The sequence below is a fragment of the Grampus griseus genome, assembly GCF_964374135.1.
Source record: "Grampus griseus genome assembly, chromosome: 14".
Classification (NCBI taxonomy): domain Eukaryota; kingdom Metazoa; phylum Chordata; class Mammalia; order Artiodactyla; family Delphinidae; genus Grampus; species Grampus griseus.
This window is the reverse complement of record NC_139008.1, coordinates 49,488,639-49,507,468: the sequence shown is the minus strand read 5'-3', so window position 1 is coordinate 49,507,468 and position 18,830 is coordinate 49,488,639.

Sequence of the window (18,830 nt, the reverse complement as noted above, 5' to 3'; positions counted from 1 at the left end):
TACGTAGACCAGAGGTTTCACACTTCATTTTATTTAAACCCTTTCCCTCCCTTCTTTCCAATATAAGCTCACATCACAATATTTTGTCTGCTTTTCTAATTAAAAAAATGGGGCTTCACTGTTTGGTAAGACCGACAGATTTTCCTCATCATTTGTTTGATTAAAGACTCGGGAAACTTTGAGGGGTCCTGCTGATGGTTTCTTCCCACATTTGAATAAAATGCAAAACAAAAAGCTTCAAGTGCCAAGGAGTAGGCAGGTGTATTTATATCGATGCTATCTATAGCTGCTGTTTCTTTGGCTGTTAGGGAATGAGTTGCTCCCTGCTGCAAACTTTGAGTTTGTGGAACTTTTGGATAAAGTTAGGTCAAAATGCTCTTTTACTGTCTTCTCCTCTTTCCAACTTTGCCCACTTTGGTCCTTGAGCCAGTCGTGTCCCTGGAGTCGTAGTGAGCCTGGATTAGAGCTCCCATCAGTGGGCAAGCAGGAGACCCCATCTATCCTGGAGACCTTGTGGTTTGCAGGTAGAGGAAGGGAGGCCTCCAGGCCAGGGATTGGCAAGCTTTTTCATGAAGGGCCAGAGAGAAAATATTTTCAGCTTTGTTGGTCTCTGTCACAATTACTAACTCTGCCATGGTAGTGGGAAAGCAGCCATAGACAAAGGAGAGTGGCTGTGTCCCAATAAAACTTTACTTACAAAATCAGGTGGCTGGGCTGGGCCATAGCTCATTGACCTCTGGTCTGGGACATTTGGAATGTTCACGGTTAATGTACAGAGGGGCGGCATAGTAAGTGTGCTCACTAGACAGGTCTGAGTTTGAATTCTAGATTGTCCGCTAACCAGGAATGTGTCCTTCGACTAGTTACTGACTTCAGTAATAAAATGGTAATAAAAATCCCCACCTTGCAGGTAAACTGGAAAGAGGGCTGGTTCAAGTCCTGGATTGATCTTCAACCACTTGTAGAAACGTGGCCAGGGTATTTATATCACTGTTTCTAGAGACTAAACTAGAAATTAGACTTCAGATGCTGGGGCCTGTGGGCCATACTCAGCTAACTGGTGTTTTATTATTTGGCTTTTGTAGTGTTTTAAAGACATGGGTAGCACTGAGTATGAATGCTTTTAGATATATTGTATGTTTTGATTTATCTGTCACTACTACTCTGTTGTCTTATGACTGAATAGTTTCACGTTTTAAAATTTCCTGCCTGGTGTCTATAGGCGTTTAAATTTATGACCCCTTAATGGAAGGAGTCTAAAGTCTTGTCAAACTTGGGAAAGAATGTGACTCTCCCACTCTCAGAGGATGAGGCCAAATATAGTTTCAGTATATGTTTCTGTGGAACTAGTCACACAAGACATAGTGGTTTAAAAAAAGAATCACACGTTACTTCTGAGTCTAGGAGTTAGCCAGGCTGTTCTGCTGATGTGGGATGGGTTCAGCTGATCCCGCTGGGCTCTCTCATGCCAGCTGGGGTTCAGCTGGAGGAGGGCTGCGGTAGGTCTGCCTTAGTTAACATAACTCCACTGTCCTGCATGTGTCTCATAGACCTCCAACAGGACAGCTAAGGCAAGTACTCAGAGAAGCAAGAGGGGAGGTACATACCATGCTTTTACAAGCATCTGCTTGCATCGAGTATACTGCTCTCCTATTGGCCAAGACAAGTCACGTGGCCAAGTCCAGAGTCAGTGTGTGAGGTCAGTACCAAAGGCACAGGGGGCAGGGGAAAACTGGGGCTATTAATGCAATAAATCCATCACAAACATTAAGACAGTGGTTTGTATGCGGGTAGTGGAGACAGCATTATTCCCTTTGTCATTGCTGAAAAATGTGGTAACTTCCCCCAAACAAAGACAACAGTGAGTGTAAGTGTGTTTGAGTATGTGTGCGTGTGTGTGTGTAAGAGATGATGTTTCACTCTTTTCTCTTTTTCCCCCAAACCAAGAGCAAAGGAAGTTTGGAGACTTTTGAAAAACTTTTCTCTCAGTTCTTTTGGGAACTGTTAAGAGGATGATTTTAAGGACACTCAACTGGGAAATCTTTTTCCAAACAAACACAGCCCTCCTTTTTGACATCTTGATTTTGACATCAAGAGCTGCCTGCATTTTTAGTTTGGAATTCATTTTTGGAAAGTTGGTCATTTTTTTTTCTGGCACAGGCCAAGAAAAACTATTTATTTTAAAGGTGACAGTGAGTTAAAAAAGAAACATGGATTGGTTATGTTTGCAAAGTAAAAATTGTGAGTTTTCCATAGACCTGTGTTCAAGTGATGACAGTAAAAGATAGGGACCAATACTGACTTTGTAAATCTTTTCCTTTGGTACAAGTGTTCTAGATAAATTCCCATAGGTAAGCACTGAGATAAAACTCAGAAGGCTGAAATGTTGAGACTATATATCACTGATATTTATTCTTTAGAAGATAATTTAGGGTACAATGAGGAAAAAAACCCCATGTTTCCAAAGCATCGTTTCTGACTTTTGGGGTTTCTTTTGGCCACGTGGCACATGGAATCTTAGTTTCCCGACCAGGGATTGAACCCACGCCCCTTGCCCTGGAAGTGCAGAGTCTTAACCCCTGGACTGCCAGGGAAGTCGCAGTTTCTGAAATTTTAATGGAGGTAAACAACGCCGGAACACAGAACTCTCAGTCCATTGTTCAGCCACTAGGTTGCCTAAGTGCTTAGTATCACAAGAGAATGAGAGGAATGCCACAGCTGAGAAAACTGAATCCACTCAATGTCAGAGCTGAGAAAGCTGAGTCCACTGAGGTGAGGATGAGCTCCTTGACGCCCAAAGTGTGGTCCGTGGACAGACAACATCACATCATCCCAGAGCTTGTCTCTACCCAACCTTGGCTCCACCCAGACCTGCTGAGTCAGTCTGCATTTTACCAAGACTTCAAGGATTTCTGTGCACACGAGCATTTGAGAAGCACTGGTTTATAATGAATTATAATATAAATTAGAGGCTACATCTGGCTTTAATAGAAACATTGATGTTACAAAACATTTATTCATAGATCAGTTTAATAACGGCCCTGGATCTTTAATCGTTGGGCCTCAGTATTTACATCCATCTGAAACGGAGCAGGACGCTATGGTCCTTCCCCCCATGTCCTCTGCCTGCCTTTTGACTGTGGAAAAACTTTAGCCAAAGAACAAGTTTAATCAGAGAAGTGAGAAAATGCAGAAACAAAGGAAAGCAATCCAACAGGACAAAACGATAACAGTTTAGTCACTGAGCAAAGTCAAGGAGCTTTAGTTCCTCTTCAAGGGCTCTAGATAATATTCTGAGCCATGTCCTGTGAGCTGTCTTGTACATACTGAAACCCCCGCCAGGTGGAAGAAGTTGACTACATGAAGACCAGACAGTAGCCATGACAGAAGCCGCCAGAATTCCAAGAATTGGCCTCAAGGAAATGGAAACAAACCGACCCTGAAACTGAAGATTAACTGTACTGAAAACAATCAAGATGACGCTGATCAGACCGCTGCATGACCAATTTCAAGACGACTGTCAGAGCTGACTGTGCTGTTTCTGCATGTAGCCCCCTCCCTCTGTCTATAAAAGCTCTTGCCCACTGACTGTCAGCTGGGGGGAGTCAGCCTTCTGACAGGCATCTGCCCTCCCCTCCCGCGGTTGCCGGTATCCAAAATAAAGCAAACTTTCCTTTCCACCAACCTTGCCTCTTTATTGGCTTTTGAGCGGCGAGCAGCCAGACCCCACTCTTGGTTCCATGTCCAACAGGGACCCATAACTCTCTTGAATGCTTTCCAAAGCGGTTGAGGCCATCAAGCCGTCGCTATAATAAAGTGCTCTGAAGCAAATGAAGAGGTATAAATATTGGGGCTTATTAAAGAAGTACTTGGATCTAAATATCTCAGTGCAAGTCCCACACACTGACGAAGCTAATGAGGTTCAAGAAATGCTGCTGTACCTTCGTGATGCCATGAACTGCTCACCCTAGTAGCTGACATTCTAGCCACTGTGGTGTCTGTGAATCTGCTACATCTGTCAGTGATGACGCGTCACTTCAAAGGAGAGTCTGCACACCTGTCACTTGATTCCCTCTGAGATTTTGTGGCTGAGAATGTCCTCTGACCAGCTGCATCACCTGGGGGCTTGTTGGAAATGCAGAGCTTCCAGCTGGATGCCCATCTACTGAACCAGAACCTGCAATTTGATGAGATCTTCCCTAACCCTTGGGTAAATTAATGTTCGAGAAACACTGATCTAAGTGACTATGTTCAGCCTTGCCTGCACATTAGAATTCATTGGGGGCCTTTAAATACCAGTGTGTAGGCCCCACCCACTCTAAGGCCAATTAAATTAGAATATTTGGGAGTGACCCCTGTCATCTGTATGTTTTTAAAGCTTCTAGATGTTACTCTGAGATACTATTTGGGGGTGCAAAGTGAAATGGAGATAAAGGCCAGGAACAGTCCAACGATACAAGTCTTAGAAATATTTGGCATTTGAAGTGAATTGGAGCTTGGATGTGAGAGGAGTAAGAAAAAAGAGTGATGGCAAAAAAAGAAAGTGGAGCCGAGTAGAATCCCAGTTGTGGAAATGGCAGAGGACCTTTTGGGAAAAGCTAGACGTCACACTGAATGTTAAGTTATATGTGCTGCTGTGATACAAAGACTTATTTTTTTTAAATTAATTAATTAATTATTTTTATTTTTGGCTGCATTGGGTCTTCGTTGCTGCACGCGGGCTTTCTCTAGTTGCGGCGAGCGGGGGCTACTCTTCGTTGAGGTGTGCAGGCTTCTCATTGTGGTGGCTTCTCTTGTTGCGGAGCACGGGCTCTAGGTGTGCGGGCTTCAGTAGTTGTGGCACGCAGGCTCAGTAGTTGTGGCTCGCGGGCTTAGTTGCTCTGAGGCACGTGGGATCTTCCCGAACCAGGGCTCCAACCTCTGTCCCCTGCATTGGCAGGTGGATTCTTAACCACTGCATCACCAGGGAAGTCCAAAGACTTCTACCTTCCTGGAACTTTTAGTAAAGGTACAGGTGGTTGGCTTGTTTTATGGAAAATAAGGAATAAGGGCTGAACCCAGTGCCTGAGTTTATGTAGAAAATATGCATTAAGGGTGGGGCGATGTTGCAGGTCACAAATACAGGACACCTGATTACATTTTTAATTTCAGATAAAGAATGAAAACCTTTTTAGTATGAGTGTGCACTATGCAATATTTGAAATATCTGAAATTTACATTTATCTGAGAACCCTGTATTTTTATTTGCTCAATCCAGCAACCTTATCGTGAACTCGAAACTGGTTCATGAGAAGCAGGAGCTGAGGGCCAGAGGCCATCATAAGAATGTTAGTACTGAGCTGGCAGAAATCTTGGCAAAGACATTGGACTTAAGATGACCTGAGACATCTTACCTACATTTGGTTTGAATCAGAACCACATGTATTCAAATCTTTATTCTCCATTTTTCGATTTTCTTGCATCTCCCCACTTTCCCCTCTCCCATTCACCCTTGCCTTCCTTTTGTTTATTTGTAAAGTGAGCTTTTTCTTGACTTGGTGTTTGTTCTTTTCCCAGTGTCCTCCAGTTCTAGCTAAAGTACAGCTCTGATTCTTCAAGTCAATACAAATCCCTTGGTATTTTTGAACCGGCTCTTATTTATTTACCTGTCTTCTCCACCACAGCATTGGAGACGGTCCATAAATTTACATTTCTAAAGTGCTTCCATTCTACTCTATTTGGTGATAGCCGATTTCCTGAGGGCAAGAAACAGAGTCAGCTCAGGGTGGTGAGAAACATCTGTGGGTGGAGATGAAAACAGCAGCAAAATGAAAACAAAGAATGTTTTCTGCAACCAGCCCCCACTAACAGCCCTCTCTCCCTGTGCCGGTGACAAAGAGCTTTTTCAGATGGGGTGGCAAGCAGGCAGGGGACCTCTCTCAAAACCACCAAGTCTGTTTATGTAGATATTATTTTCTTTTGAAAACTGCCTGAAGAAGAGCCTTGTGAAGCGTCTTTCAAGAAAACCATGGGCAAGCTTGGGTGGTAATGGAGATGCAGAAAGAACAAAGGGGCAAGCACCCTGGGGTGTTCTTTTTTTTTGCTTGCACCACAACGAGGAAAGAAAAAGAGAAGGAAATGGGATAGATCAGTGCTTCTGAAAGTGTAGTCTTTAGACCAGCAGTATCAGCAGCACCTGGGAATTACTAGAAATACAGAATCTCTGGCCTGCTAACTCAGAAACTCTGAGGGGGTCCAGCAATCTGTGTTTTTAACAAGCCCACCAGCGAACGCTAAAGATTCCAACGAACGCTAGAGATTCCAACGAACGCTAAAGATTGAGAACCACTAGGACGGACAATTTTACCTCTTCACCCTCAATAAGAAAATCTCATCTCTGCTACCGAGCGCCACCATCTTGGTTGACGTGGATGGCCTGGATGTGCAGGGCTGGGCTGTGAAGACGAGGAAGGAGGAGGCTTCCTTTTGCCTAGGGAATCTTTTTCTTTAGTTGAATGATAAAAAGGTGTCCAGGATAGGTAAGGACAGAAGAAATAGCACAGACTGAAATGAGACTTACTCTTTCTGTCAGTTTCCGAGATCCAACAAGAGTCACACAGAAGGGAAAGTTCCCGTTAGATACTGGACTTTCTATCTAAGATCAAAAGTTAGTTGAAAGAGAAATTTACATTTTTATTTAAATATTACATGTATCCATAATAATAATGGCTACTTTGAACAGATGACCTGCACTGCTGAACATGATAAGCCTTAAGTCATTTGTTGAGCAGAAAACTACTCAGAGAGTCTGCAGAGATACACACATAACCAATGGAGTAAAGCCCTTGCCCATGGGGCCACTGTCCTGGAACCAGGCTTTGAACCCACTGCTGGGCAGAGGCCAACTCTCATCCCAGTGGTTCTTGGCCTTGGCTGCATTCTGGACTCGCCCCAGGAGCTTTAAGAAATATGGATATTTGAGCCAGGCCCCAGGAATCCTGATACATTAGGTCTGGGGCATCACCAGAGCCTTGGGATTTTATAAGCTCCCCTGGGATTCTAATGAAACCAGGGCAGAGGCCACTGTCTTATCAAGTCTGTAGCTAAGTGGTTCTCAGCCCTGGATGCAAATTTAGAATCACCTGTTTCCTCGTTAAAACAAGCCAGCAGTCAATCAGGCCCCATCTCCTGGGATTGGGATTTAATTGATGTGGGATGGGGCCCAAATATCACATTGTTCTAGAGTGTAGCCAGGGTGGGAATCACTGTCCCGAGAGCACAGGGGGGCAACGAACAAACGAGCTGGCCTTGTAATATGGCCCCGACCCTACCGTTAACACTGCAGATAAAGTCCTCACCCAGAATGGGTTGTCCCCGAACAGCAGGAATCAGACAGTTTAGTTCAGGATTATTGACAATTCAAATAAGTATGGTGTGTTGCAAAACGACCTCCTGTTTTCTGGATAAAGTCAATTGGCTAACTCTTAGATGGTCACCCCAACTCCCAAGTAAAGTTAGGATGAACTGTGTGTCACCAATAATGCTGTCAAGTCTGCCACCCCAAGAAGTAGTTGTTGTTTATCTTGAAAACATGTGTGTCATCAGTTGTATCTCTGGGCTGGATGAAAGGTGAAGCATGACTGCTTTCAGTCTCTGCATCTCTTACCTAGCAGATGGCCTGTGACGTGCATCACACTCTGGTTTAATGCTTACCTGGTAATAAATGACTTTGTGGAGAGGATTTCTGGATTGGGAGGAGAATTTTTAAAAATTACATTTCCCTGGCAGTGCTTGTGTCTGTGTGTGCATGTGTCTGCGCACATGTACGTGTGTTGAAGGTGAGGGACTGAGCATGTTAAGATCCCGCCCCCTTCCCCACCTCTGTGCCCCATTTCCACAGCTTTTATCACTTTTTCATTTTGGTTTTCCTTGCAAGGCTTACATGAGAAGAAGCTTTGCTCTACTTAAAAAAAAGGTTGAACACCAGCGAGTGTAGTTTTTCTTGGTCCCTGTGGCCCTGACATTCCAGGAATCTAGGGCTCCGGCTAGGACCCCAGCCTCCACCCTCCCGGACTTCCTGATGCATCCAGGCCACCACGTCTGTGCAAAGGGAGCTGGGAAGAGGCCCTGTACCACCCTCAGAGGAAGGAGGGGTGCTGCTGGAATCGCTCCTAGTGGTGGTGGTGCTGTACCTTTAGGGTTGGGACAGACATAAAGCAGAGGAGGGGAGGGGTGCAGAGAGGCAGGGATAAAAGTGGAGAATTGGAGAATGACCTTCCCTTTGGGAACAAGCCTGTGTCTTCTGGAGCCCAAGACACATGGTTCTAGCCTCATTTATGATAGTGTTTTCAACAGTCCCAGACTAGAACAATATCTGAGCTGGTGAGAACAGATGTGGTTGAGTTTGCCTTCTACTAAGGACAGTTTGGTCTGGATAGTGGCCTCCAGAGCTGCTTCTGATGTACCTAGTTCTAGAGTTACAAGAATATTATTAGACTTGATGGGTGCTCTATTTTCTCTTTTCTTTTCTACTTTCACTATTGCTTCCACAATTTTAGTGACTATTTAGGGGTCTGTGGTAGACAGAGAGAACACCAGACCTCCCAGACTCTCTCTCCACCCTTCCACCCATCACTCCACAAAAAGCCTCATTGTGTTCACTGACCTCTGGGGCCATGAATGGAGCCTTTATTCCAGTCCTATTTCTGAGTGTGCTGCAAGTTTCCTTAAGTCCAATGGTTTTGACGTCACTTACACAATTAGAAAACAGAAGAGCTAGAAGGAATTTCTGAAATGGTCTGATCCAACTTCATTCTTTTCCTCTCTTTTTCTTTTAGAGGACAGGACCAGAAAAGTAAGAGACTTGCCCAAGATAAAGCAGTTGGTTGGCTATGGAACTGATCTGCTGCCTCTGAATCTAGAAACACTTGGCCAAAACTCTGCAGGTTATTTTTTTCAATTTTGTCGTGTTAACATTCCCATGGGAAAGCTAATGGACATACAATCCCATTACATGATAAATGATTTTCTTCCATTTACACGTCAGGGAAAATTTTAAAGCTGGAACTCAGAACTCTTCTCTGGTCACCCGTCTTACTTCTTCAAACCCTCAGTCCAGGGTGAGGTTTGCCGTAGAATTTGTTTGTTCAACTGATGGATTTCCAGCTTGAAACGTTTCTGCCCCTTTGTCACTGTCCAAGCAAATGGAGGGATGTCTGTGGGAATGAAGTTGGAGTCCTAGCTGGTTAGAAGCATGCATTCTTTTTGCTTGAGTCTTCAAGTTGCAGACTTAGGTTTGCCTTGGTCTCTAGACTAAAGTATAGGACACTTTGCTGTTCAGTAGCTTCTCTTTTTAGGGAGGAAGCTCTTTGTTTTAATGTCTCCTCATCCTTGGACATTGATTCCTCTACCTTAGGTAAGGTAGGTTCTTTTCTTACCTTAGTAATCAGTGTTCAGCTTCTTTGTTGATCTGAGTCAAATTTTTCTTTCTCTGAGAAGACTTCTGTGACCTGTTGGCAATGTTTGTGGGTGTCCACATTGCTTCCTGGACACACCTTAGAACAACCTTGTCACAGTGCCCTGTAACTGGACTGTGAAAAAGTGAAATGGAAAATTTCACTATTAACATGCATTATTCTAAGTGAAGGACATCAGACAAAAAGGAAAGATACTGTATGATTCCATTTATATGACATTCTGGAAAAGGCAGAACCATAGGGACAGAAACCAGATCAATGGCTGCTTGGGAGTAGGTGGAGGGCTTGATCACAATGGGACATGAGGACAATTTTCGTTGTGATGGAGCTGTTCTATATCTTGACTGTGGTGGTCATTACAGGATTGTATGTATTTGTCAATATAGGACTATATGCCGAAAAGGGTGAATTTTATTGTATGTAATTTATACCTTAATAAATGTGACTGCAGAGAAATAAACAAGGACACAAAGAGACCAGGTCTTCAAACCAAAAAAGTTCCAAACCAACCCAAATTGCCAACTCTCATAACCAAACTAAAACAAACATATTCTTCTTTGTTCTGGGATCCCTGTTTTTATGTTTAGAAATAAACTTCACTTAGTCTCAAAAACTGCCTGAGTTATTTTGAAAGTTAGCATGAGGTTTCCCCCAAGATAAGCATGAGGATTGTCTCCCTGGAGCCAACTCTATCACCTGGCTAAGAAGGGCCCTGCAAGCGGCTGCCTCTCTCCTTCTAGAAGGGTGACCCAAGGTCCAGTTTACCCTGTGGCAATGGGGATACCGAACACACGTTGGGTGGCCTTAGAACCCAAGGAGTTTGGGTCTGGCAAGTGGGCCGTGCTGCTGCAATTCGCCAGGTGTTGTGTCTGTACAATTGGATGGAGGACGCTGTGGAAGCCGAGAATGAGGCATCATCATGGCCATATATGTAGGCTGCTGCTCAGTGCTCCAGACCCACCAGGGATGCAGAGACACAGTGAAAGCCAAGGGAATTAGGGAGCACTTTAGTCGCCCAATCAGAGTAAGCATGGCAGGGATCAGATGGGGGCTGCAGAGCCTGTGATTTGACAAGTCAAAGGATGTGATTTTCTGCCTGCGTTGGTCAGGACGGACTCAAGAATGAGGCCAGATGCATCCAAGGGCTGAGGACCTCGTGACAGAAGCTAGGAGAGACACGCCCACTCAGGTGCCTGCCGACCTACCTCGGGAACAGGATTTCCCATGATGCTGATTGAGGTGGCGAGGTTGTGATGAGACTGGGGTTTTCAGAAATCTAACAGAAATTTAGTACTCAAAGTGGACCCTGTAATTATAGTTGTGTAGCTGAACGAGCTGAACTTATGTTAATAAACCCAGATACACCAAGAAACTACACTTTGTTCTACTAACTGTATCCTAACTTTATTACTTATATTTACCCTGATTGAATGCCAACTGTTTTCAAGCTTCAAATCCACTAGAGCCACATTGTCTAATAGGATAGCCACTAGCTACACGAGGGCATGGAAATTTAACTTTGTATTAATTAAATGAAGAAAAATCTAACATTCGGTACCTGAGTTGAATTAGTCCTATTTCAGCTGCTCAGCAGCTCGATGAAGTGGCTGATATATGGAGCGTTTGGAGCGGTGCGTACGGATAGGACATTTCTATCATTGCAGAAAGAAATTGGTCAGTGTTGCACTAGAGACTATTTCCTCAAAAACCCCCTAACCTAAGATGCCTAATTGTCAACTGAATAAAAACATTTCATCCTAAAAAATAAAGTTCGCCTCATGCACCCTAGCACCCAGCCCACCTCTCTCAGCTTCCAGGTGGTCCTGTCATCCCTGGGATGGTAGAGATTTTGCACTTTTCGAGTCTGGGGCTGGATTATCTCTGGTTCATGGACAATCTGGTTTATTTGCCTTAACAATCATCTGGTTGTCTTTCTCTCCTAGTGGCCAGTGCTGAGGCGCTACGGCAGCCTGTTCTGGGTTGTATGTCTTTTGAAATCTGGGAAAGCTCCCCTTCAAAGGGATCCAACCACAGGGACTGCAGGCCGGTCTGGCCGGCTTGGTTGAGAAGGTTGCTCCGTGTGATGTCCTACACCACTGGCCTTGTCGTCATCCTCAAGTTGTCTTGGCTGCATCTGTCTGCTCTGCAGGGTTTTTTTCACAGCTGTGTCTGTGCCTGTGTTTGCTTTGGGCCTGTGGTTAAAATTATGCTGCTTGCAATTATCTGGGAGAAGAACCTTTTCCCCAGTGCCGTGCTGGTCAATGTTTAACAACTGGCTCTCTGGGGAAAATGGCCTGGATTTGTAGCATCTGCTGAATATCATGGTATAAATGATCCCACCGTGACTGATTTCAAGTTACCAGCCTGATGTCAAGGAGCCGAGAGCTAAGTTTTCCCACCACACAGATCCGATCGCTGCCAATAACCTCAAGAACGTAGTGATACGAAAACATTGTTAAAGAATTAGAGGGATGTTTGAGAGATTGGGATTGACATATATACACGAATATGTATAAAATAGGTAACTAAGAAAAAGAAAAGACCTAAAAAAGAAAAAAAGAAACTGCTGTATAAAAATAAAACAAAATTCAAAAAAAAAAGAATTAGAGGGATGAGTTTTGAATATTTATTACTTCTGTTTCTATTAGTATGTATGTGTTTATATAATTACATTTTAAATAATGGCTGCGTTTAACAACCAGCTCCCAGAGTTCCTGAAAATTTAACAATTTGCTCTCGTGTGAGCTAGTATGAGCCGCTCTGCCACACCGCTGCCCCCTCTTTTTACTGAGGAAACATAATTAGCATCTACGATGGGTGGTCAGTTGCTAAGTGTCACTAGTACTCTTGGAGATCCACGGATTGTGGGGATCCGTCATCTGTGAGCGCTACAGGACTGGCTAGTTCAGTCAGATCGATCAAAAGGAGTAAACAGATAGAAAGATCTAGAGAATTAAAAATGACCAAGAGTGGAAATCTCTGCCTTCTAAGGGAGCTTTGCCTGCATGACATTGCACGAATGATCCGGAGTATGCGTTGCTTGGGAAAGTAGGTGGTGTGGGAGTGACTCCTTCTGGCTTGTCCAGAGCTGGTTGACCTCCTGTTAACATGACTTGAGAAATCTGAAGGGCTTGGAGTCTATGCCATTTTCTGTTTTTCTTTGGGAAGCCCAGTTATTCCAAAGGCTGGACTCTTGCATCATATGTTATTGCACTTACAAACACCACTCAGTGCTTCAAAGTTGTCTAGGACTTTTTTCTTTGATAAGGGGGAACTCCTGAAAGGTGAGGACAAGTGTCTGTTTGGTATAGTCATTTCTCCAGTTCCTGGTCCGATGTCCCAGGTGGAGAAGGTACATGATAAATGTGGGCTGAGTAAATGCAGAGATGCTGGGGTTGGGAAGGGGAAACTGGCTTCATGCTGTTGGCTTACTTTCCTGTTAAGTACAGACATAGTATTAAAACTGTTGAGTACCAAGCACATCCTGAGTGCTTTTCTGCTGTTTTTCCCAGGTCCTCACACCCTCATGGAACAAGACGGGAGGACGGCAGAGTAAATAAGATTAGAGTTCGGAAGCTGAGAGCTTTGCAGACAGATCCTAGGTCTGTTTCCTTACTGTGCCACCCTGGGCTTGTCATGCCTCCTGGCCTCAGTTTCTACATCTATAAGGTCACAAGATCTCTCCTGCTCCACAGACTTGTTAAAATTGCATGAGATGATGCCTGCAAAGTGGCTGGCACATGGCAGGCACTCAGAAGATGAGCGTTGTTAACATAACGAATTTCCATATTCTTATTCCCAGGTAAGATGGAAGTAGCCGGCTTCTCAGTTGCATTAGCAGAGATACCAACACGGGGATACTATCTTGACCCAGTGGAAGCCCAGCAAGAAGGGTTAATTCACCCCTTCTGTGGTTGCAGGTGCTATAGACTGAGGACAGAGCGATAGGCAGCTACACCTCCCACCTTCAGGGAATTCAGAGATCAGTGGGTAAGTGAAATATATACCCAAATTATTATGATACAGTATAAACTAGGAAATGTAGCTACTAGAACAGAATTTGAAAGAAAAATTGACAAAGAGAAACGTTCTGATTTTTAAATTTGAACAAATGGGGCCAAATATCTCCTAGGCCTCTGTCCCATGACCTCTTTTGGGAGCTCTTGGCTGTCAAACTCAAATCCAGGTGCATCCCCAAGGGACGTGGGAAGCTCCATGGCTTTTCTCTGGGTCATTTGAAAGTAAATGATGCAGCCGGATATTACAGAGCTTTGTATCTTAAGACTTGATATCTCTGCCAGCTAAAGGATCAAGCCAACGTCTGACCCCTCAGGGTTGTTACAATTTTGATTATTTTCCATTGGAGGCAGCACTATTGTTACCCCCGTTTCTTGGTTACGCCACATATCTCAACTGTTTGACACCCTTCACAGAAAAATGAGATCTCCTGCTGAGGTTTTCACAGATCTTTGTAGAGTCTCTTTGGATTTGGGCATTTTGAAGGCAATGCATTGAATGTTCTTTCCTATATTTGTACCTTCCTATTTTCCTCTCCAACCCTTACCCCCATCTCTACCCCCAAATAGTTTCTTTTCTACTTTTATGAAACATGCATGATCAATTCTGTAGCTGACAGCACCTAAAAGCATACTTCCAAGAAGATCCAACTTTAAGAAAAAATTATTTTGCCCTCTCCACCCACCCTTGCTGGTCTCCAGTATGCTGGGCCCTCCTGAAACAAACAAGACTCAGTTTGAATTGCGTATCGGGTACGCGGTTACCCTCACAGAGCGGTTTGGGTGGCACAGAGCAGGTAGAATCTCCAAGTGTGCCGAAGTTTCCCTAGGGTCTTTTGTATTAGTTTTGAGTTTTTTGGAATTTAAGTGTATCCTTTTAAAATGAAGTCACTCTGAAGAATGGAGCTACCTTCAGCAATTCTGACTTCAGCCAGGAATTGTTAAGGGCTAGGAAACATTAGAAAGATTTCAGGGCTTGGAGATGGGCGAGAGCAGGACCATAAAAGAACAGAAAGGGCCTTGAGAGACAAACCACAGCTGTTCATACTCCACTCCAGCCCGGCCAGCTGCACATCCTTGAAGCCAGTGGTCCTTACAGGATGGTCAGTCTAGTGGCAGCATCAGCACCACTTAGGGCTTTCATAGACGTGCAGAACCTCAGGCAGCTCCAGATCTGCTGAATCAGAATCTCTGGGGATGGGGCCCAGAGATCTATGTGTCAACAAGCCCCCCAGGGGACCCTGATACACATGCAAGTTTGAGACGCACTGCTCTAAACTACCGATTCAGACCCACTTTTTTTTCAACTTTTCTACACAGGTAGCAGGAATTTGGTTTTTACAAAATACTAGACCTTCTGTGGCATAAGGAGAATTTAATGAGTGTGTATCCATTCCTCAGTATCCTTAGAGTGTTTGTGCTGAAAACTTACATTGTGAATTAAGGCCAGCTCTCTCTCTCACTCTGCTGCAGTGTTCCCCTTCCTCGTGGTTCTTACAAAAGAGCAAGTTTTGAGACAAATCTTGTTAATGATAATTGAGACTGATGCAGGAGATAGTTTTCCACAGTCCTCTGATCCAGAAGAAGTCAGCCACAATTCAAAAAGAATCAGGCAGGCTCTCAAACCCTTCACTAGGTACACAGAACTGATCACCTGTCTGAGTACGAATACAGAATATGAAGAAAAAAATATAAAGTGGGCTAAAAAGAGGAACAGCTATTGAATATCTGAGATTCCACTTGCTTTTTTGCTGCTAAGATAACAGGAGAAGAGATTTTTTTCCTCCCATTATAATACAGCTGTGGATAAGTAGCTTTATGAATTCCAAATATCAAATAAGCAACAATTTATTGAAGAATCGAATCATTAAACTCAAGTTAGTAGAAACATGTTACTAAATGGACAAGGTCTTTCTCTTTGTAAACTAGAAACAGAAATGATATATTCTTCCGTATTTTGATGCAGCAACTAATAGTATTGATCATGGACTTAGCCATGTAGAAAATCTTAATAAAATATCCCAGAGATATTTTATAGACCACATTCTCTGATTAGACTCAATTAAGCTAGAAATCAACTAAAATTACACACTTTTTAAAGTATTTGGAAGAGAGCGGGAAAAAAAAGAACACTTTGTACAAAAAACTATGGGATGTAGTTAAGGCTATATTATGCAAAAATATGTCTTTATTGCTTTCATTATTTATAAAGAACTATAAAAGTGAACTTCATTTTCAAACTAAGAAATTGGCACAAATAAGGTAAACCAAAAGAAATGAGAAGGAAATATGCAATTGTAAGTTCTCAAAAAAAAAAAAATAGGAACACAACAATAGAAAGGAAACATCAAACAAAAGCAATTTCACTGAAGAGATGAGTAAGATTAAGTGACAAGCATGATCGGTGAAAAAAAGACAAAAATGTTCAATGTGTGACATGAGGAAGAAAAACCACAGATCTGTGAGAGGTTTAAAAATTTACTGGAGAATAGTATATATAAATGTATTGTAAAAAATTTATTAGTTGGAAAGGTATAATCAAGTAAAATGGGCTTAAAAAGAATTAAAATACCTTGTTCGGCCAATAACTGGTAAGTTGATGGTAAAATAATTAAATATCTACCATTTTAAAAAAGCACCAGGCCCAGATAGTTTTATAGTCAAAACTTGACCCACCTTTTAAAAATATAAAAATTTCTCTGCAAGTGAAGTGGTCGGAGACTGCAAGAAAATGACAGAAAGCTAAACAATTTGTTTTATTAAAATTGTATAAACTCAGTACTCTGATACCTAACTCTGATAAGGTTTATATAAAAAATAAAGCTCAGAGTTAGTTTGTTACAGATGCAGATTTTCTAAAGTGTCAGCAAAAAGATTTCAGCCAAATAGTAGAATAAGAACGCCACACCCCAATGGTACTTATTCAAAGAATTCAAGGACATTTCAAATTCTGAAATATATCAAAAGTTCCTTACCTCAATGAATTAAAGAGAGGAAAAGCCATATGATTATACCATTAGAAACTGAAGAAGAACTTTATGAAATCCAGTGTCCATTCTTCTTACAAATTCTAAGTAAAATTTGAATAGAAGGAAGGAAGTAGGCAGGATAAAGACATACGTAAGAGAAAACATGAAAATAAATGGTAAAACCCTGAAATGAATCCCATCAAAATATGGAAAAGTTAGGGGTAACTTCTATTACTATAACAACTGAACAATATTTAACAAGTGCTAATTGATGCAATAAAACCAGTAAATAAAATAATCAACACGAATACAGCAAAGAAAGAGACTCAATTACTGTACCCTTACAAAATTCAAGAGACTCCACTAAAACAACTATTAAAATCATTAAGAGAACATGAAAATTGGGGTTGAGAGGGATTGGATAAATATACAAAATCAGTAGTCTTTCTCCATACTGAAATATTAAGTTAGAAAAGGGAAAATTATTATTCATGATAATGAAAAAGATATTTAGGAATAAATGAGAAAATATAGGTCAGAAATGGAGAAAACTACAAAATCTTTCAAAAATAAATGAGAAAACTATCATACTCCTGGTTAGGAGGATGTATACCATGAAAATACTGATTCATCCTAATTTAATGAAATTTGAATCTGAATTGAATCTGGTCCAAATAATTAAAATTCCATTGGAAGACCAAATGATTAAGAAAAGCCAAGAAATTTTTGAAAAAGAGTAATGATTAGGGACTTGACATAGCATTTAAAAATGCAAAACTTTACTGTATTAGTTTCTTACTTGTACCATAACACATTACTATAAACTTGGTAGCTTAAAATGACAGAAATTTACTCTTTCACAACTCTGGAGGCCAGAAGTCTGAAATCAGACTTAATATCAGACAACCAGGCCATCCCCTGTTGTTTGTAATTAGAATGCCAGTACAGACTTCTCCCTTTCTGGTCTACTGCAGGAATGGTTTATATTTTATAGAGGTCAGTGGGGAATCTTCTTTCTACTTTTCCTGAATCACAGAGAGCTTTAATCGAGATCCATAGAGCTAGGCTTGGGTCTATCCAAAATCATGTTTGTTCCTATCTAAGCTTGGGTTCCCCAAAAGCAGATACTTGAGACTAGGATTGGGGTGTAAGTCACGTGGGTTGTGGATTACCAGGAAGTTGTACAACCTCCTGGTTGAAAGTATCAGGAGGTACTTACAGGGGAGTGAAGAGTTGAGAAAGGGAAGGAAAAGAAACCCAGTATGTGTTAATGTCGTGTGTTAATGACAGGTTACTCCAAGGGTAATCATATGTTAATACCACTGGGAAGCTCTAGGGGCAGTGTAGAACAGACTCCAAGAGCTGTCCCAACTAAGTGCTGAGAAGCTAGGGTAGTTTTACCCACCAGTTCCCACCCCTCATTGCTTGAGGCCAGTTTCTGGGGGATTAGCCCCCCAGCACCTGTGACCACCTCCGTGTTGGGGAGAGCAGAGAGCAAGCCCACAGACAGGGAGCTGGCACCTGCTTGCAGCAGTCCACCTTTACTTGAGCACCAACACCGTCTGCTACAATGACCTAGAAAGATAGTTCACATCTTAATTGCCAACAACTTTATTTCATAAATAGGTTAGGGCTTCTAACTTGACCTTATAAAGATAATTTAGCCTATATTCTTAAGCAAAGTGCAAACACTAAATTCATTCATGGATGAGTGTTCTGTTTTTTTCTCTGATAGGGAAAATTATATTTTAAATTAAGATTCTAAATCTTTTTTGCGATTACCTGAAAATATTGGGAGTGCCTGGGCCCTGACCGAGAAGTTAAAGATCCATGCAGTTCACTCCAATTGCGACATTTAAGCCCATCCGATCTCATTAACAGGCAGTGAGGCTCCCACAAACACTCCCTTTTTAAACTGATGAGCAATTAGAGCTGACAGAGACATATAAATGAAAATATTCACTGTATTTGTATGGGGACTGAAAATCACCATAGTTATCCTGCTCACAAAATCTGGCCAATGGGGCAGACATGGTCCCTTGGGTATGTGCTTCTCTGTTCCTCTCTCTGTGCTTCTTGCCTTTCCAGGGGCTAGACCCAAAAATGGAGGCATTAAAACCGATCTTGTTTTGCTTTGTGTCAGAATATTCTTTGGCAATGACATGCTTCTCTTTTTTTTAATTTGATAATTTTCTTCAAATCTAGACTTGCTCTTACATTATTAAGGCTGGCACATGCTTGCTGCAATGCCGTCTGAGGCTTGTCTCATTGCCAGCAGGTCTCAAATCCTAGTTTTCTGTCTAAGATGTGAGGGTAGAAATGTTATTTATGGGTAATTACAAAATCACCTTGCTCCATTTGATTTATTGGAGAAATTTCAATCAAGGTTT